The sequence below is a fragment of the Aethalodelphis obliquidens genome, unplaced genomic scaffold (assembly GCF_003676395.1).
Source record: "Aethalodelphis obliquidens isolate GAN/ISIS:26980383/991018 unplaced genomic scaffold, ASM367639v1 scaffold40, whole genome shotgun sequence".
NCBI classification, from domain to species: Eukaryota; Metazoa; Chordata; class Mammalia; order Artiodactyla; family Delphinidae; genus Aethalodelphis; species Aethalodelphis obliquidens.
Window position 1 is genome coordinate 2,388,508 of NW_020837984.1, and position 21,048 is coordinate 2,409,555.

General features: G+C 40.6%; 1 long non-coding RNA gene across 6 annotated transcripts in view; it reads left to right on the forward strand.

Moving 5' to 3' along the window:
• LOC113633533 (uncharacterized) overlaps positions 1–21,048 on the forward strand; it is a 228,734-nt gene that overhangs the window by 172,033 nt on the left and 35,653 nt on the right. For 4 of the 6 annotated variants that reach the window (XR_003438230.1, XR_003438226.1, XR_003438227.1 and 1 more), the window contains one exon: positions 1,679–1,823. This is a non-coding gene — a long non-coding RNA (uncharacterized LOC113633533). The remainder of the gene's footprint in view (positions 1–1,678; positions 1,824–21,048) is intronic. The other 2 variants (XR_003438228.1, XR_003438229.1) reach the window with 1 other exon arrangement.

The window sequence follows — 21,048 nt, forward strand, 5'->3', positions numbered from 1 at the left end:
TGGGTTCTACTTAGAGTCATCAACTAACAAATGTACCATGCACCAGTTGCAGATGAGAAGTAGTAAGGGCTTCTTTAACCTACTTTAAGGTTTAAAAGAATTCCTCCTAACCGGAAATATTTACTCTGCACAATAAAAAGAGTCTATTAAGTTAAACTGTCACTAACCTCAGAAGTCAGACTAGGATTTCCCCTCTTTTGCCTCACAAAACTGTGCTGGGGAATTCTTTTTGTTCTTTTCATCTGTCAGTTTACTTTGTGGCCATTGGTGCTTGGTTCATGTTTATGATAGGGTCTGCTCAATAGAAGATTCTGTGGAGCGGAGCTGCAAGGGGCATGTCCATGGGAGTTGTGGCCAGCCCTTCTGGGTGTGTGGCCCTTCTGGGCACAGAATAATACGTCTCTTTCTTCTTATTGTTAAGTTCATTTTATTGAAGGACTCCGAACATCTCTTTTTGTATAGAAGTACTAGTTTATCTAACTTGCCATTTCAAGGGAACCTCTGTGAATGAAAATGTGGAAGGAGTGAGACCTGCATGGAATTTTATCCAAATTAATGTTTTGTTGTGTTGTTTTGTTTGTGTGGCTCTTGTCCTTTTGGGTTCCAATTTAGATGCATGTTCTCTCAGTAATCTCATATCCACATACCAAGGAGAGTAAGATGCCTCTCTACCTTCCTACATGGTGAAGGAGTCCATAAAGGACTTAGAGCATTTTAGATTTAAAAGGGAAACAGACAAGAAAATAACAACAAAAGCTATAGGAAACCCTTTGAACCTGACCTCTTCCTTTGCTCTGCTTCATCCTTTCCTGATCCAACAACTTGAGCAACTGTTTATTGACCACTTACTGTGGACCAGGGATTCGCTGGAGCGAGCTAAATGCTGGTGCCCTATCCCAGCGCAGGGACCTATCCCAGCAAACATCCTGTGTCTAGGCTGCTGCCCAGCAGAGGCGCGTCTCTCACGTGGTGAGCCTTCGGCTCTGTCACTCCTTTGAGCTCTCTGTAGGCCGCTTCTCTAGAAAAGTCATATAATTACATTAAGTATTAATACCCTTTTATCTCCATTAACTGTAACAAGACTTAAGTGGCCAACACAGAGCCTTGCCTATAGCACATACTCAACAGGAATTTATGTTAATTTGAGACACTGTCAGTCCAAAAGGAGAGAGAATTATAATCAAAGCTAATGATTATTACGTGGTGAGGGGGTTAAAAGCATTGTCATGTAATTTTCACAACCCTGTTTCTAAATAACCTTATTTTATTCCCATTTTAAAGATGAGGAAATGGAGGTGGAGACAGGTCAATTGAGCTGCCCAAGCCTGCCCAGCTGCTAAATGGGGGAATTAGGTTTGAGACTCCTGCTTCTCTTACACACCACTCAGTCTAGAGGAGCAGTGGCAGCTGGCAGAGGCCCTTAAATTCCAACTGGGAGTCTTTTGAGAGAGGTTATGACCAGGAAATGGCTTCTGTGCTGGCCCTAAAGCATGTTGCATTCCATAATTTTTATACCTTATGGGTACGCTTTGACTCACCATAAAAAAAAAGGAAACATATTTAAAATCTTCTAGTGGGGATTACTATTAGAAGGAGTTTGTGTGTGTGTGTGAACCCTTTTGAACATAAATATATCTTTTAGATACAAAAATGTTTATCCTTTAAATTGTCTGTTAAGGCAGGTCTGGACATTCATGGATGGAATTTACCTAAGGTGAGGCTCACCTGTGGAAGTGACAGTGGCAGGCCCCAGCAAATGGGAATCCCAGGCAGAATTCAAACACTGCCTCTGAGCAACAGTGACTCTCCATGGCAAGTGGCAGGTATGCTCATTTGAATTCATAGGTTTTCTTTTTTTTTAATTTATTATTATTTAAAACATTTATTTTGTCATTTCCTTTTTTACTAAAGTATAGTTGATTTACAACATTATATTAGTTTCAGTTGTACAATATAGTGATTCAATATTTTTATAGATTATACTCCATTTAAAGTTATTGTAAAATATTGGGTATATTCCCTGCACTGTACAATATATTCTTATAGCTCATTTACTTTATACATAGTAGTTTGTACCTCTTAATTCCCTACCCCATCTTGCCCCTCCCCCATTCCCTCTCCCCACCGATAACCACTAGTTTGTTTTCTATATCTGTGAGTCTGTTTTGTTATATTCATTCGTTTGTTGTATTTTTTAGATTCCACATATAAATGATAACATACAATATTTGTCCTTCTCTGTCTGATTTATTTCACTAAGCATAATAGCCTCTAGGTCCATTAATGTTGCTGAAAATGGCAGGATTTCATTCTTTTTTATGCTGAGTAGTATTCCATTATCTATATCTATATCGATATCTATCTATATATATATCACATATTCTTTATCCATTTATCTGTTGATGGACACTTAGTTTGCTTGCATATCTTGGCTATTGTAAATAAAGCTACTATGAACATTGAGGTGCATGTATCTTTTCAAACTAGTGTTTTCTTTGGATATATACGTAGAAGTGGAATTTCTGGATCATATGGTAGTTTGGGGTTTTTTTTAATTTTTATACAATGTTTAGAGGTTACTTTCTATTTACAGTTACTACAAAATATTGTACAATACATCCTTGAACCTATCTTACACCCAATACTTCGTACCTCCCACTTCCCGACCCCTATATAGCCCCTCTCCACCCCACTGGTAACCACTTGTTTGTTTTCTATATCTGTCTGCTTCTTTCTGTTATATTCACTAGTTTGTTGCAATTTTTAGATTCCATATATGTGATATCATACAATATTTATCTTTCTCCACCTGACTTATTTCACTTAGCATAATGTCCTCCAAGTCCATCCATGTCGTTGCAAATGGCAAAATTTCTTTTTTATGGCTGAGTAATATTCCACTGTGTGTGTGTGTGTGTGTGTGTGTGTGTGTGTGTGTGTGTGTGTGTATCACATCTTCTTTATCCATTCATCTGTTGATGAACACTTGGGTTGTTTCCATGTCTTGGCAATTGTAAATAATGCTGCTATGAACATTGGGGTGTATGTATCTTTTCAAAGCAGTGTTTTTAGATTTTTGGATATATACCCAGGAATGGAATTGCTGGGTCAGATGGTAGTTCTATTTTTAGTTTTTTGAAGAACCCCCTCATACTGTTTTCTTCAGTGGCTGCACCAATTTACATTCCTACCAACAGTGTACCCTTTTCTCCACATCCTTGCCAACATTTGTTATTTGTAGACTTTTTGAAGAGAACCAAAACACGACTCTTTTAAAATTCTCTTCTAATCAAACACTGCCAGGCGAGACTAAATAAACTGTGAGGGAATATTCATCTGTAACATTATTTCCTGATCTTTTGAAAAATTTTGAGGTAGGAAGAAGTATAGTCGTGAAGCAGGTTGATTAGCTTGTTTGCAGCCAGTCCCTTAAAGGAGGAAGCCTGTTTAAACCTGTCCTGCCGGGACTAAATTAAGATTTTCCTGCCCAAGTGCCTTCCTTCCCAGTGCTCTTGGTCTCTGTAACACAGAGTGATTTACTTATAAAGCATTTATGCACGGCTTCCCTGGTGGCGCAGTGGTTGAGAGTCTGTAGGGGACACGGGTTCGTGCCCCAATCTGGGAGGATTCCACGTGACGCGGAGTGGCTGGGCCCGTTAGCCACGGCCACTGAGCCTGCGCGTCCGGAGCCTGTGCTTTGCAACAGGAGAGGCCCACGTACCGCAAAAAAAAAAAAAAAAAAAAATTTATGCAAGTATTGAGGGCCAAGAGGTATTTCAAGATGTAACAAATAACAATAATATTAATAATAATTATAGGGTTGATACTAATGTAGAAAAACATCATCAGGCATACATTTTCCTTCCTTTTCATTAAATCTCTGCCATTGCTTTTGGTCTTCTTAGTGCCCATCTGACTTACAGATTGGCCGATCTCCAGACCAAGATCCAGAAGGTACATTATGACAGTAGAAACCTGAGAGCACACCCCAATAAATCCTGCTCTCCAGCCATTTGCTTGGTCCCCAGCCTGCATCAGCAGTAGACAAATCCCAGCAAACAAGGGCTGTCCAAATTATCAGCACTCGTTTCATGGCCTGGATGGAAAAACAAAAGAGGTATGGGAGCCTATGAGGGAGAAAACCCAACCTATACCCTGTGTTTTAAAACTGGGCCAATAAGAACTAGGGAACGGTTATTTTACCTGAATTTATTGCTTAGCAACAAAGGCTCTACCTCCAGAGAATGCTATTCTGCGGGTTACCAAGTAACTGACTGTGACAATTACCAAACAGTTGGCTAAGTAATCTACATACCCTTTAACCTCTGCCAGCTGAACAAGGGACTGTGGGCAGCTCCCAAACAATAGACACACATTTAATATTTTATTGAAGAGCTGACAGAAGCCACAGCTGTATGGGTCCTGCAGCCACATAGATTTAACTATTTTAATTTGGACATCTGTCTTTCCAGGATCTGCTGTGCTCAAAGGGTTGTTGAAGCAGGGGAGACACCAGAAACAGTTTCTATCAGAAGACTACCTTGTAGAGCTTTGGGGGAAAATATTTCTTAAACACAAAGTGCAAAGTTTTGTTGAGAATGAAGGCCCCTCAAAGATAGTCATTTAGAGAAAGGCAAAACAAAATCTGGTGCTTCGCAGTTTCTTATTGGTAAATGCTGAGTTGGCCTGGCTACAGAATATAACATGTACACAATTGATTAGAACCTTCCAGCACTCTTAGATGTAGACAAGTGAGTATCACCATTTTATGTTATTTAGTTATTTTTATTACTCAAATATTCCCAGGTGGCCTTTATTTCACAAAATTATTTCCATTAAAATTATTTCCTATACCACTTTTACTATATGATCCTATTCAAATGAAAATCAATTGGCAAATTCACAAATTATACACTTTTAAGTCATTTCTTCTACTTTGACGCTGTATACATCAGCCAGCATCAGTGCCAAAGACTGAGTCAGTGAATTCCTAATGCTCTTCCATTAACCTCGACACGGACTTTCACGTTAGGTCAAGTATCCATTATACCAAAGCAGCTTCTGAATCATATGTCACCTGGCCCAGGTGGAGGCTTAGATGTTCTTGTGTGGTTTCCCCAGCCCGTTACTAAATTAATTAGCCAGTCTCTGAAGACTGTGGCCTACATGGGATGAAGTCTACTGTCATGAAGGATGATGGAAACCCCCCCCCAAAATTTTAGGAAATAGGGTAAAAATGAGGAAAACTTCTGCATGAGACCTGTATTAATTTTCTGTTACCACAAACTTAGTGGCTTAAAACATCACAATTTTATCCCTTTACAACTCTACTGGTCTGAAGTCCAGTGGGCTAACCTTCAAAATGAAGGTGTCGGCCAGGTTTTTTTCCTTCTGGAGGCTCTGGGGGGAATCAGTTTTCTTACCTTTTCCAGTTTCTAGAGGTCACCTGCATTCCTTGGTCTGTGGTCCCTTCATCTTGAAACTAGTGACAAGTTGTTGAGTGTTTCTTGTAAGTCTCTTCAGTCTTTGTCTCCCTCTTCTACTTTTAATCCTGGATTATCTGGGTAGGCCCAGTCAAATCATATTAAGTTCAGCTGGTTAGCAACCTTAATTCCATCTGCCACCTTAGACTCCCTTTTGTTTTATATCACAACAAATTAACAGGTTCCAATGATTAGGACTTGGAAAGGGAGGGAGGGGCACGGGGGCATTATTCCAACCACAAATCTGAACAGTTTACGTTTGTAGAGCTGAACACACAATTTTTAAGGGCAGAACTGTGTCTATATGGCACATACTTTTGATGGGCCGGTCGAGTTGCAGAAAGGTGGCCCCAGGGAGGGGCCTAGTAGGCTAAGGCAAAACAGCAGGAATCACCCCAAGGAATAAAGTGGTTAAGAATCACGAGGTCTGGGGAACAGCTGGATAAAGGCAGTTATAAGGAGGGAAGGACATTGCCATAGGAGGAGGGTCAGTCAGTGAGCAATTCCCAAGGCAGAAACAGCCAACAAGTTCGACAACAGCATTGTTACATATTCAACTAAGACCTTGGCTGTGCTTACATACCAGACCTCCCCCACCCACCTCTCCCAGATTCTGAGTAAAAATCCAAAAACCCGCCTTGTTCCAGTTGAGACAGGCTGTGTTTTACTCGGAGTCAACAAATGAAGACGACGTGGGAAATCACATCACAAAAACTTGCAGACAGCTTGAGGAGGGCCCAGGACGTGGGGGGAAAGGCAGAGGGGTGCCTCGAGACAATGTTTATTAATTTGCAAAAGGACAGAGGCCCAGCTAACATCAGGACTGCTGCAGGGCAGGAGCTGTCACTAGAGCAACAGTGGTCTGCACCTAGGAGAGCAGCCGGGACAAGGCTAAGTTCAATCTGAGGACACTTGGCATCTTGCCGTCTTGGCTGCCCAGCCTTCTCTGCTTAGACCCTGCTTCAGGAACAGACTTTAACAAACCTTCCCAAGCCAAGTGGAACTCTTCAGCCACATTGAGCAAGAAAGTCAAAGTCTATCACACACAGACTGAAGATACTGAACAACAAGAGAGGAAAGGCCTGACCACCACACCCTAATGAGAGCTACTACTGTGGGGACAGGCTGGGGACAATCGCTCAGCCACCCTCCAGAATCACCCAGTAGGTGTCTGAGCACAATCCTTCCTGACAGCCGAGCAGGCCCAAACTGCAGTGTGATCTCTCAGCAAGATAAAAACGATTAGAGAGGGCTTCCCTGGTGGCGCAGTGGTTGAGAGTCCGCCTGCCGATGCAGAGGACACGGGTTCGTACCCCAGTCCAGGAGGATCCCACATGCTGCGGAGCGGCTGGGCCCGTGAGCCATGGCCACTGAGCCTGCGCGTCCGGAGCCTGTGCTCCGCAACGGAAGGGGCCACAACAGTGAGAGGCCCGCGTACCGCAAAAAAAAAAAAAAAACAACCCAAAAACGATTAGAGAAGCAGTGGTCGGTTCCATTTACAGTGGGCAAGTTCCTGTAGTGTGGATCAAGACCAGGAGAGATTTATTCCCCTGTCGGAAGAGGACATGCCCTGGAGAGCCAACTCAAATGCAGGACCTTACCTTGTAGGCCTCTTCTGTTATGTATCTTAAGACTAAATCCATGAAAGGCCAAGTTTCCGTTCTGAAGGAAAGTGGTCCACTTGAATCACTGCTAACACAGACTTGTAGGACTCTAGACCTGGCCAATGCTTGTTGGTCAGGACCCAGGCAGGCCTGCCTCACTTCTGCCTCATGGGGCAGTAGGGGACCCATGTTCATCTCACCAGCATCTGAAACTCAGCCTTCCTTCCTGACTGAAAATCTCCCTTCACATGCCAGGGGCTGGCTCAAGAATGGGTATGTGACCCACTGCTGGGCAATGAGTTATGACAAAAGGGCTTTCTGGAAGTTTCCTTGAACCACAAGAAGGTTTCTCTTCTTCTTCTGGAATGGTCTAGTGTCTTGATATGCTGCTATAGCCATCTTTCCACCAGCCTGATGAAGCCAACACTGAGGCTGGTGGAGCAGAGAGGAAACATTCATTTCCTTCATGGGAAGCTGAATCAACCCCCTACGACAGGACAGGACTCTCTGCCATGTGAGAGACTGAATTTCCTGGCCGTCCAGGCCTGCCTGAGATAGGATGTCTGTAACAGGAGTTCAAGCCAAGTGGTGTGAAAAGGCCCAATCAGAGCTTATATTTTGGGAAGCAAAATGCTAGGTGAATGGAGAGAAGGCGGTCACATGCCAGTCGGGTGGCTGTACCTGGAGCTTTGTGAAGCTGACTGTAGAGTCAAGGTTTGGAAACACTGTTCCCAGGCTGATGGGACAATGCTCTGTCATCTGCATGTCTGTGCCTCCTGGCATTAGATCTCCTCCATGGAGGTCACCTGGAATTCTCTTCCTTGTGATTTAAAAGAATCCAATAAACATGTCCCTGGGAATTAATTTGCCATTGGTTCATGTGGAGGATTAACCAACTGTTCTCTAAAATGCCTTGTTCACTAGGGGCAGGACAGGAATAAAGAAGCAGATGTAGAGAATGGACTTGAGGACACGGGGCGGGGGGAAGGGTAAGCTGGGACGAAGTGAGAGAGTGGCATGGACATATATACACTACCAAGTGTAAAATAGCTAGCTAGTGGGAAGCAGCCGCATAGCACAGGGAGATCAGCTTGGTGCTTTGTGACCACCTAGAGGGGTGGGTAGGGAGGGTGGGAGGGAGACGCAAGAGGGAGGGGATATGGGGATGTATGTATACATAAGCTGATTCACTTTGTTATACAGCAGAAACTGACACAACATTGTAAAGCAATTATACTCCAATAAAGATGTTAAATAAATAAATAAAATGCCTTGTTCAGAATCCAGTTAAAGCAGAAAGATTAAATCCAAGCACAGCGCTGGGGATGGAAGGAAGGGAGACACAAAAGGCAAGATGGGTTTAGAAACACATATCCCAGTGGCAGAGGAAGCTCGGCCACACGTGCTTGGTGGCAATCCAGACGCCTCATTGCCTATGGCTACTCCAAGAAGGGGGAAGGGAAATGAGCTTGCTCTTCCCCATTTACATTAATCCCACTTCTGTTTGAGATTTAGACATGTAATAAGCTTCTGTTTCTTCAGGCAAAAGACATTTTAAGGGTGACATTTAGGGTGAAATTCCCTAGAGGGGACATTCAGCGTAGTGAATAGTGACATCGGCCTTGGGGCACAAAAGTACACTTGGCACTTACTGGTTGGGTGACCCTAGGCAGTGTTATTACTTCATCCCTGAACCTCAGTTTTCTCATCTATAAGATGGGGATAATAATAGCACCTGTTTCGGAATCATGAAGATTAAATACATTAATGCAAGGGAGACACGTATGTGCCTGGTACATAGTAAGCACTCGACAAGTGTGAGCTATTGCTATTTATACTCACTATCTTCAACAGGGATGGAAGCTTCACACAGAGAACGGTAGGGTTCAGCCACTCGCATGTTCTCCTGGCTCCTGAAACAAGCTGCCCTCACCCCAGTTTGTCCAAGCACATCAACGTAGTTGTCCCTAATCTTATTACCACCATGTTAACCCCAGGAGAATTGGATTGAGATATCCTGGTTCTAAAGGACCCTATTATAAACCCAAATTACGTACCAAGTAATTTCTGTTCTGGACTCTGAGGGAAACAAAAATCTCAAGATATATTTGCATACATTATTTGAATGCGTGTCTTTAGGAGTTTTACTTACATCTAAAAATACTTTCCCCTGTACCTGTGAAACCCCCCAAATGCCTATGCTTCAAGTCGCGGGCTTACACATTTTCCACCCACAAACAGCTGTGGAAGGTGAGTCTGTTGCACACTGGAATGTCCTAAATAATTTAGAGAAGACCTCACTATAACCCCTCCCCCCTCCTGCCTCCACAAGACCCACTGAGGGCACCAGAGAAAACCTATTTTTAGGAAATGAAATCATGAATGTTTGAAACTTGTCTTTTGAAAACAAACATACCAGAACCTCCACATCCATGTCATTAGTGGTCATTTTTAAAAGCTTTGCTCCTGTTTCAGTTTTGATGCTACTGTGAGAGACATCTTTGGAATCTTCACAATTAGTTTACCATCCCGTAATAAAGCCCATCGTCTTACTCGATAGTCACATTTCATTCGGGACCAACTGGATAATCTAGCACCTAGAACAGTGTCTAGCACACAACTGCCCTCAGTCCGTATTTTTTGAATGAATGAGTGAATGACTCCAGCTTCATCCACCCATCTTATTAACCAGAAAGCTCTAAGTGAACTTGGCTGATTCAAAAATTCAAATTCACATCCACTAGATGAAGATTTGCCACTTTTGAAAATATTCAAAGGAATCTAATGTTCATTCATTCATTCTTTTATTCATTGAATGTTTATAAGGTGCCATCTTTTTTCTTTTTTACATCTTTATTGGAGTATAGTTTTACAATGGTGTGTTAGTTTCTGCTTTATAACAAAGTGAATCAGTTATACATATACATATGTTCCCATATCTCTTCCCTCTTGCATCTCCCTCCCACCTCCCCATCCCACCCTTCTAGGTGGTCACAAAGCACCGAGCTGATCTCCCTGTGCTATGCGGCTGCTTCCCACTAGCTATCTATTTTACGTTTGGTAGTGTATATATGTCCATGCCACTCTCTCACTTCGTCCCAGCTTCCCCTTCCCCCTCCCCATGTCCTCAAGTCAAGGTGCCATCTTATAACAGGTAGTATTCTAGGTATTAGGTTATAGTGGTGAACTAGACAGAAGTACTCTTGACTTTCAACAAGGGGAGACAGAAAATAAACAAATATATAATAAAATGTCCAGTAATAATATATACCACAGAAAAATAAATAAAGCAGAGAGGAGGAGAGAAAGCAATGGGATGGGAGAACAAGTGTCTCTAAGGAGATGATATTTGATCAGAGACCTGAACGGATGAGGGAACAGGGCATGTGGAATCTGGGAGAGACTTTAAGGGGAAGAAATGGCAAGAGTAAAGAGCCCAAGGAGGGGAATTATGTAACTATTATAATAAAAAATCATTAATATAGACAAATTAATGAATAGCATTTTTGGAGTAATTGCAGAGCCCCTAAATGCACCTACTTTGTAGGAGGAAAATATTTACTGCATTTGTAAGTTTCAGGAGGCATTTGGACTAAAAATCTTATTAATCCAATCCTAAGATTGCTGTGTTTGTTACTGAGTAACTTTTCAGTAAGCATTCTGAATCTTTTTCTTATACGATAATCTTTGAGACACCAAGAGTCCTTTGAAACTGTGTAAAGTTTGCAGGGCACTTAAGATACATGTATTGTGACACGTATCCTGCATGATCTGGTGTTAGAATTGTTTGTGGGTTTGTCATGCTTCCCTGGTAGAGTGGAAACTCCTTAGGGGCATGGACCCTGTCTTTACCCTTGTATCCTGCCCACTCCCCAGTGTGGGGTCTTCCACACAGTGTGTACTCAGTAAATACTCAGTATATTAAATATACTCAGTAAATAAAATAAAAGTACTCAGTAAATAATATACTCAGTATATTAAAGGTACATAAATATCATAAAACATAAAGCTTAGCACACAACCAAGCTGACTCCATGCCCCACTCAGATTCCCACTCACATGTACCCACAGCAAGTGCTGGCCCCTCAAATCCATGCTTTTGGGAGGATTCCATTTGATCCAGAACCAGAGTTTCTTATTTTGTGACTCTCCTTGGCACATCGTACACCGGGCCAGGAGATGAATTTCTCTGCCTTCTATGGCCTGGCCTGTTCCTTCCTCTTAGAATGTTTTTATGGATAAGTAGTCCATTGTGTTTTGCATTGGTCACAGCTAAGAAAAAAGAAAAAATCTGGCCCTACTTACCAGAGCAGTGTAATAGCAGTTTGACAGCCTGAGGTTTGTTTAAAATACTGTGCTTTAATGGATTAATGGCCTTTCAGCTGAAAAAGATCACCATTAGCTGAAACAGTGGGTTGAATGCTAAAATTTGATCAGACAGCCCCTGTAAATCTTAATATCTTTAGAATTTCACATAAGTTTTCCAGTCCTATACATTCTAGAGGTACTGGCTTTTCTAAACATCTATAAATATACCGATTATTTTTGGAGATGAAAGCTCCTTTAATGTTTTGAAATGTAATTCAAATGTCATGCATTTTCCATGAGTACACAACTCTCTGAGTATTTCCTACCTATGTCATCAAGTTAGTAAATCCTGTATGAATAATAGCTACCACTTATTAAACCCCTACTATATGCCAGCCATTTTATGTATTTCACCTTTATTCCTTGAATCAACTCTGCATGAAAGATGTTGTCAACCCAATTTTAAAGATGAGGAAACGGAAACTCAGACAAGTTTAATAATTGACCCAATTAGTGAGTAACAGACTTGGGATTCAAAACTTATCCACTGGGCTCTGAAATCCATGTTTTTTTCTAGTACACTGCAAAAATCCCATGCTTTTTCTTCATAAAACATTTTTTTTTTAGAATGAGAACAATCTGAAGACTTTGACCCTAATACAGAAATACAGAAATAATACAGAAATAATTCCTTAAACTTTAACATTTATTCGGCGAGACATTCACTAAGAACCTACTCTTGCTTATGTCCTGTGCTAGCTGCTGATGAAACAGCATTCGTAAGATAGAACACTTCTCTAAGAGAAATTGCAAGTGTAGCTGGGAGGGCAGAGACATGTACAGCCAATGAAAACACAGTTGGGATGAGGATTATAGTAGAGCTACAAACTCAGGGCTACAAGACACAGGGGAGAAGGGACGTTGTGGGGACAATGGCAGTTGAAGAAGGCTCACTGTTTCATCTATGCCTTGAGGGATGAGGGGCATCCAATGGGCAGAGAAAGTCTGGAAGGATATTCTAGTCGACATGACCACAAGAATGGCACTGTTGATGAATGTGGGTGGGTCTTCAGGGAAGAGTCTTTCACTTACTGAGGTTGGAGTGTAGTAGTGAGTGCGGAGGACAGTGGTGGGATTGAAAGTTGGGACATCTCAGCAAAAGTGACCTGAGAATTCAACCTAAATGGAATACTTGGCACTTAATTTCCAACACTTTTGGCTTTTCACCTTTTGGTCTTTTACTTTATTTCTTTCCTGATTATTAGAATTATGCATGTTTGCAATGGGAAATTTGCAAAGTATTGATACAAACTAGTGTAACACATCAGAAAAACAAAAAGTCACCCTTGTCTAGTACTGCTAGCATAGCCAGGGGGTTTTATTCACATATTGAAAAGAATTTTGACTATAAAACTTTGCAGTAGGCTTTTCTTACTTAACTTCTTATTGTGAAGCTACAACACAATACCATCAACAGTGTAGTAGATGTGTGTTTTGTGCCTGCCCATCCCATGTCCCTGTCTTTGGAGTTACCTTGTTCCCAGACCTGCTGAGAAACAGGTAGGCCTTACCAGTTCCATGTCAATGGGATACCCTCTTGCCCAGTGGCCATTAATAGCTGAGCTATGTATAGACACCTGACCAAGCTGGGCTTACTGTATCTTCTTCCCAGAAGTTTGGGACAAAGGCACCGAAAGATTGAATCAGTGCAATGGTGCTGGGCTCTGGAGCCAGATTTGGCATCAAGGTCAGTTAAAACCACATGCAAACTAAAGTTACAGTGGAGGAGTAGGCACAGTTCCCTTCAGAAGAGAGAGTAGGGGAGGTGTGTGGAGGTCCAGAGAAAGACCACGTAGACAGGGAGAGATGGAGACGGCGAGAGGAGAGAGAAGCTTCTTTATCATTTTCCTGTTCCTATGAGGTGCAGCTGTACTTCCTATACTTCGTTTCAATTAGAGTCCCCATAAGTTTTTCTCAGGAAGTCATTTGAATGGATACTCAATCCCTCAACCAAAACATTCCTACCTATATCAATTTATTTAACATTTTTTTAACCCTAAGATTTTCCTTTTTTCCCAATTTTTGCTTTCAGTGTTTTAAAATACATACATGCTTTAAAATTTTTGATAGTTATATCTTTGATCTTTTCCTCTGTCATTACCTCCATTGCATTTAAACTTAAATATTCTTTCCCTAATCAGATAAGGTAAAAATTTACCTTTATTTTTTCTGTGGGTTTGAAAAAAATGATACGTCTTCACATTTAAATCTAACTCTATGGAATTTATTTTGGTGAGATGGGGATATTTTTGTTGAGATGGGGATATAATTGAAATTTTTTTTTAATGCAAATAGTTAGTTGTCCCAGAATCATCCTCCCCTTTACCACTGATTTTTGATATCTCCTAGATCATATGTTAAGTTTATACAAATTTCACATAGGTCTCTTATTAGGCTATCGATTCTATTTATTCAAAAGAAAATGTTTCTAGTCTATGGACAGTAATGATCCCTGGAGAAATCAACTGGATTTAGAGAAGGTTGGTGTTAAGTTAGAGGACTTAGGTTACCAAATCATTTGATTTCTATAGCTTTACCCTCCAAGTCTCTGAATGACAAGTTGATATTTATATTGGAGTTATTTCTATCTTCTTTCTGGGGCAGCTAAGGTAACCCTGACAATTTTGATAATTTCTGAAGACTCAGAATAGGTTTTGTGTGTGTGTGTGTGTGTGTGTGTGTGTGTTATGCGGGCCTCTCACTGTTGTGGCCTCTCCCATTGCGGAGCACAGGCTCCGGACGCGCAGGCTCAGCGGCCATGGCTCACGGGCCCAGCCGCTCCGCGGCATGTGAGATCTTCCCAGACCTGGGCACGAACCCGTGTCCCCTGCATCGGCAGGCGACTCTCAACCACTGCGCCACCAGGAAAGCCCCAGAATAGGTTTTATATTACAGATTTCAAGTTATGAAAGTGTGTTTTATTTTAGAAAACACAAAACTATCCAGAGTCTTACAATGTGCTAGATTTGAGCACCTGACAGAGGTGACAAGCACATACTGTCATTTTCTCTTTTTGCTTCCATAGTAAGCATGTTAATTGATTAGGGTCTTCCTTAGCACTGAACTTGGATGCAACATCAGAATCCTTCTTAACACAGTGCTTCAAGAAACTACTATTACCGGGTTTCCCTGGTGGCTCAGTGGTTAAGAATCCACGTGCCAACGCAGGGGACACAGGTTCGAGCCCTAGTCCGGGAAGATCCCACATGCCGCAGAGCAACTAAGCCTGTGTGCCACAGCTACCGAGCCTGTGCTCTAGAGCCTGCGAGCCACAAGTATGAAGCCCACTGGCCTAGAGCCCGTGCTCCACAGCAAAAGAAGCCACCGCAATGAGAAGCCCACTCGCCGCAACTAGAGAAAGTCAGCTCGCAGCAACGAAGACCCAACACAGCCTAAATAAATAAATAAATAGCAATAAATAAAAGTAAATAAATAGATAGATAGCAATTCCTATATAAAAAAAAAAGAAAGAAACTACTATTACCAACTGGTATTGCCTGGTAAAATGTAATCTATTTTCAGATTAATTCTAGAAAGCAATATAAATGCCTAGATTAAAGGTAAAATAGAGGAGTTGTATTATGGAAATGGCTGATATAGATTTAGATCAGTATTCTTAAAAATTTTGACTGCAGTCACTAATAATTAAGACACTTTATATTTCACATTTAACCATATAAGGAGGATGACTGTTGGACAAAAAGATTGATGCATTTTAGGAAAAGATACTTTATGCTAATTTTACAATATTGGAATGAAAATAGTTTAGCCTTTAAAAAAATCCTTATTATTTAAAAACAAAACACTCTAGTGTTTAATATTCTCAGAGATTGATATAATCAGCTGGAATGATTTTTGTCCCAACCTTTTTGTGATTTATCTGAAATGAAAAATCCAAATTTTTATTTCCCTGAACTTAAATACCCCCTCAAGGCTTAGAATAAACCTCAGTAGAAATTTGCCAATATGTAGAAAAAAGTTTGTAACATCATGAATTTGCAGGTCAGGGAATATTCATTAAGTTTGCTATAGATTTATAGGTTTGAGGATTATCATCTCCATGTATGCCTAATCATTATTTACTTAAAAACAGCAACAACAACAATTCTGGGCTGGATTCTAATGTTTCCAAGCTGTGTGACCTTACTCAACTTACTTAAACTTCTAAATTCGAAACCCTACAATAGGTTTGTATTACTTAAAAATCTAAACTTGAAGGTCTTATCTTTTAAGAAGCTTTGATCATTTCAGCTACAGTTTCCATTTTGTTCTTCTGTCAGTATTATATCCTGCATTAAACCACATAAGATGAAGTGATGCTAAGACATGTTCAACTGAGCAAAGTGAAGTGATGCTAGGGGTATGTTAAACTGAGCAAGGTCAAGTTAAGCGAGGGGTACACTTAGAGGTTGGATGAAGATGGAGAGTGGAGGAAAAGTATGGCGACCCTGCATCTCCCAAAGCAGCTTGCACAGCGTTAAATTTCATCCTCTGGTTATTTAGCATTTGGCTTTGGCATTTAAAGTAGGCAGAGGAAATATTTCTAGGATTTAATAACCATTGTTTCCAACCTTGTCATTAGGATCCAGAAGTTTCTAAGATTGCAAGTGCTCCAGAAGTGTAATCAATACCCTCTGCTAGAGCTCAAAGTTGGAATGTCTTATTGTCAGGATTTCAGTTCTGGCAGCCTTTTCTTTTCTGGTAGTTCAAAAGTGAGGAATCCCTGGGCTTAACCCGCACACCTTAGTAAAGAGACCTGTTGAGAGATTTATGATGCTTGGTTGTAAGATAAGATGGCATTCATAGAAAACTGGTGATTCTGGCAGGAAAAACAAGCAGACAGTTGGAGATAGTTCAGGAGTATCTGCTTCTACAGTCCAGAAGGAAATATATTTCAGACTTAGAGAGTTTCAGTGAGGTGGCTACTGACTTTAGAGTTGAAGACCATGGAAATTTCACCTGTTCTCAAGTTTTGATCATTGTATGGAATCATTGCCTCATTCGTTGACGATTAGAACATTGAAAAGGTGGAAAACTTGGGATGTTATAATTCAGCATACTAATGAGAATCTAAAAGTACATGATCATGGAACTAAAATTTCAATAAAATGTAAGGATGTCAAATGAAAAGTATGTCTCTTTCTATTATCCATAGCCTTACTCCCAAAAGTAAGGCTTAACACCCATGATACTTTATGCTTATAAAGCTCTTCCAATGGTTTTCACTATAGCTCTAAGTATCTATTTTTTTAAATTAATTTTATTTATTTGTGGCTGCATTGGGTCTTCGTTGTTGTACGCAGGCTTTCTCTAGTTGCGGCCAGCTGGGGCTACTCTACATTGCGGTGCGTGGGCTTCACATTGCGGTGGCTTTTCTTGTTGTGGAGCACGGGCTCTAGGCACGCAGCCTTCATTAGTTGTGGCTGGCGGGCTCTAGAGCACAGGCTCAGTAGTTGTGGCGCACAGGCTTAGTTGCTCCGTGGCAAGTGGGATCTTCCCGGACCATGGCTCGAACCCGTGTCCCCTGCATTGGCAGGCGGATTCTTAACCACTGTGCCACCAGAGAAGTCCCTAAATATCTATTTTATATAAAACTTTAAATATCTATGTCTTGGCTTATAAGTTCAAGCTTTAACTTCTTGCTGTGAATAAATGACCATTTCAGCTCACATCTACTACCCTTCTTCCTGTTTCCCTGGACCTTCTCCCAATTTTTTTTTCTTTTTTTTTCTTTTGGCCCTCTTGTTGGTTATACTTCAAATAATACATTTGGCTTTTATTTCTTGTTCTGTCAACGCTAGACATATTGAGTAACTATCCATGGTATAAAATGTGGTGGAGTTGATCACCTCTACACTTTCCCCTATCTCTCCTCCCCACCTCCAACACCTACTGTTGGTCAGTTCTACCATTATTTTTACATTGCCAAGGTTTAAAGCATGTTCATCCTGAATGGTAACTTTAATTGTCTTCTATGCTTTATCTATATATTGATTCTGAAAACCAAAGAGAATTAAAAATTACTTGCAGGGGAATTCCTTGGTGGTCCTGTGGTTAAGATGCTGCACTTCCACTGTTGGAGGTCCGGGTTCAATCCCTGGTCAGGAAACTAAGATCTCACAAGCTATGTGGCATGGACAAAAAAATTTTTTTTAATTTTTAAAAGTTACTTAGAATATTATGATATTGCTCAATTTTATTCATTGTAGAACCAGAGTGTAACTGTAGATGAGATGTAATTTATGTTCTTAAATCAAGTCTGCTCGAAGTAGAATGCTTCAAGTTCCAAGTTTAAGATTCTCTTTTCTTAGACTCCATAAATTTCTTATAATCATGCTTCATATTTTTGCCATGAATTTTTGTACAGCATTTTATTTTTCCTGGAATTTCTACTTTCCTTTAATTTTTCTTGTTGACATCAGAAACATAAGCCTTCTTCATTATGCACCACTCAAAAGCCAGGCCACAGATTCTACAGTCAGCTGCATTAGCGTCTGCTCCCGTCCAGGTCCCCAGTTCTTGGGGTCTTTTTGTGGAGTGACAGCTCCCACCTTTATTGTGGCTTCTCTTGTGCCTTCTCTTCTATTCTGAGTAGTGCCTTTGTCTCTTTTCTGTTTTATCCATTAGTGTAATCTCATATACCATTCATCTTCAAGATGGTGACTAGTAGGATTATGCTTGCTCTCAGGTTGAAGATTTTACAATTTGAAAATTTTTAAATATATTTTTTCACCTAATTATACAAGAAATATTTATTAACTACCTACCATTTTTCAGAGATAGGCATTGTGGACAATATAAAGATGAATCAACCACATACCATTCCTCTTTAAGTAGGACAATAAGAGAGATCTAGCTCTATAAATAATTATAAAATATAAAGCAGAAAGTAATAAGTATAATAAGAGAGATGCAGGCAGGTAATCCATATAATGTGAATCCTTTTTTTTTTTTCTTTTTAGAGGAAAGATAGTATTGATGAACTTGAATGAAGTGAGAAAAAAAATTGGATTTGGATCAGAAGACTTGGGTTATGTCCTGGTTCTTACTAAGTATGTGACCTTGGACAAGCTATCTAATCTTTTCCACCCAGATTTTACTGTCTCTAAAGTGGGGACAATAGTACTTTTCCTGCTTATAGCACATAGCTATTGGGAGGCTCATAAGAGACAATAGATACAGTTTTTTTTATAAACAGTTTACACAAAATAGGCATTATTTCTTTCAGAGAACAGTAGAATAATTGGTTGTTTAAAACAAGGGATTAATTTATCCTCCTCTAATTCCAAGGAGGGAGGCCATGAGCCAGTCCTAGGAATAGTTTCATGGATTCCATTTAATTATTAATAGGCAACACATAAAGTAGCAAAGAGCCTCTCTTTGATGCCTCCATCCAATGTTGCTCTCTTACTGGTCTGGTTAGAGCCAGTCGTTTTGACTGTGATGCTGACTACCTCAGAAGCCCATGCTGTGAGGCAGTTTGCCCAGAGTTCAGCTATCTCACAGACCCTGACATTTGTCTTTTTTATTTTCCTTGATTTTCTCCAGTTCTTTCCTAGTGCCCACTGTTTGCTGAATGTAGCTGATGTAACAGATTGTGAGTGGGCTAAAGAAGCATCTGACTAAAGCAGTGGTTCTCAGCCATGACTACACAGGTTTTCCTCCTGACTGAGGAGCTTTAAAGATACATTGATGGCCCCACCCATCCCAGAGAGTCTGATTTATTAGTCTGTGGTGGGCCAGGTATTATTAGTTAACAAAATCTCCCCAGGTGATTCCAATGCACAGACACTACTGAGAACCACCACATTGGTGCTTTAATTTTGGAGTGTATGCTCACCTGAAGAGCCTGAGGAAATGCAGTGTCTGAGGCCTCACTCCCAGAGATGCTGAATCAAGAGGTATGGGCTGGGTCCTGTATATTTACTTTCAAATACATCCAACTAATTCTGAAACAGGTGATCTGGTGACCACCCTTTGAGAAACACTGTTTTGAATAGTGTCTTAGAAACAGCTCGTATCAAGACGGTATCAGTCACTTGGTGACCACTTCATTACATGGATTACAGAGACCACCAGAGAGACACACTTTTTAATGCTTGGATATTTATTTTTTTGTTCATTCACTCAAAACAGTGTCTCTAACACCTCACAGGACATGGCAGATTCAAGGCTTCCAACTCAGGCTTACTTGAGCATGCTCTCTTTGCGTGGGATAAAGTTGGGGACAGTGTTAGGTGGGGGAGGGCTATGTCCCTGCACTATTTAAATAGGATTCCTTTCTTGCTCCTGCTGTCACTCTCTTCAAATTTTATTTGTTTCTCTAAATTTTCTTAAGGTCAATGGGTACCTGATAAATACAAGACCCTAATTCTAGAATGCGGAAGGTGTTTAAGGTGTGAAGACACAGGCAGCACCGTGTCAAATAAAAGAAATTTTAGCCACCTTCAAAATAACTGTAAAAATTGCCAGAGAGAAAATTTACCAGACTTTCATGAGCAATAAGGTGAAAATCCAAGAGTAAGTTTGTTTTGGGAGATTAATTGCAGAAGTCAAAAAATATGTCAAAAAATTCACAAAATGTAAAGAAAGGGTAAGACTTTAATGTATAAATGAAAAATCAGTGCGTGTCTCTCCAAGGACTCTGAAATGAAAACTAAAACTAGAATAATTGTGTTTCACCATAGCCTTGCTTAGACCATTGTGAACACACTGCAATGAACAAGACCCACAGAGATCATCCAGTTGTGGCCAAGCAGGGAGTTTGCAGGGCTGATCACTTTCCAGTCCCAGTCCAGTCGGGACATGGCAGCCACTGGCAGGGCCTCCAAACCTGAAGAGTCCCTTTGTTACTTTAGCCTTCTTTGTACATTAGGGAGCCCTTAGACACAGGCACAAACTACATCCCATCCAAACAGAGCAGTTGTCCCAGGAACATTTGGCAAAGCCAAATCGGTCTTTCTCTGATACTGGCTCCATGGTCAGAAACACTGGGAGTTTCCATGGCCTTATGTACCTGTGTGGTTCCACCCGAGACTGAGAATGTTCAAGAAAAAAAGAGTCTCACTTTAAGAAATGGGAAGAGGCTTCTTTTTCTACTTACGTTGTTGACTTACTCTGGGGCTTCAATTATTTTATGTTAACTTTTGGTGACTCATACACTGGCCACCCCTAACAGTTCAACACCTGGGATGAGAGGACAAATGGAGGCCCACAAACCATAGGTCTATAGACATAGAAGTTCTAAATCAAGCTAATAAACTGCTAAATGAAATATGTTCTTTTTTTTTTTTTTACTTTGACAGCTATACCTATATAATGACAAAAAAATAATCATGTGGGTAAAGCCATGTTTTTTATAAAACAGAAAGCTGGCAAAATGTTATCAATGACTACATTTAATTATTATTGTACGTGCCTTGGTATTCTGTTGATGGGCCAGTGATGTTTCTTTTTTTCCTAATTTTTTAAATATTTATTTATTTTATTTTGGCAGTGTCATGTCTTAGTTGAAGCATGCTGGATCTTTCATTGCGGCACTCGGGCTTCTCTCTAGTTGTGGTGTGTGGGTTCTCTCTCTAGTTGTGGCACAT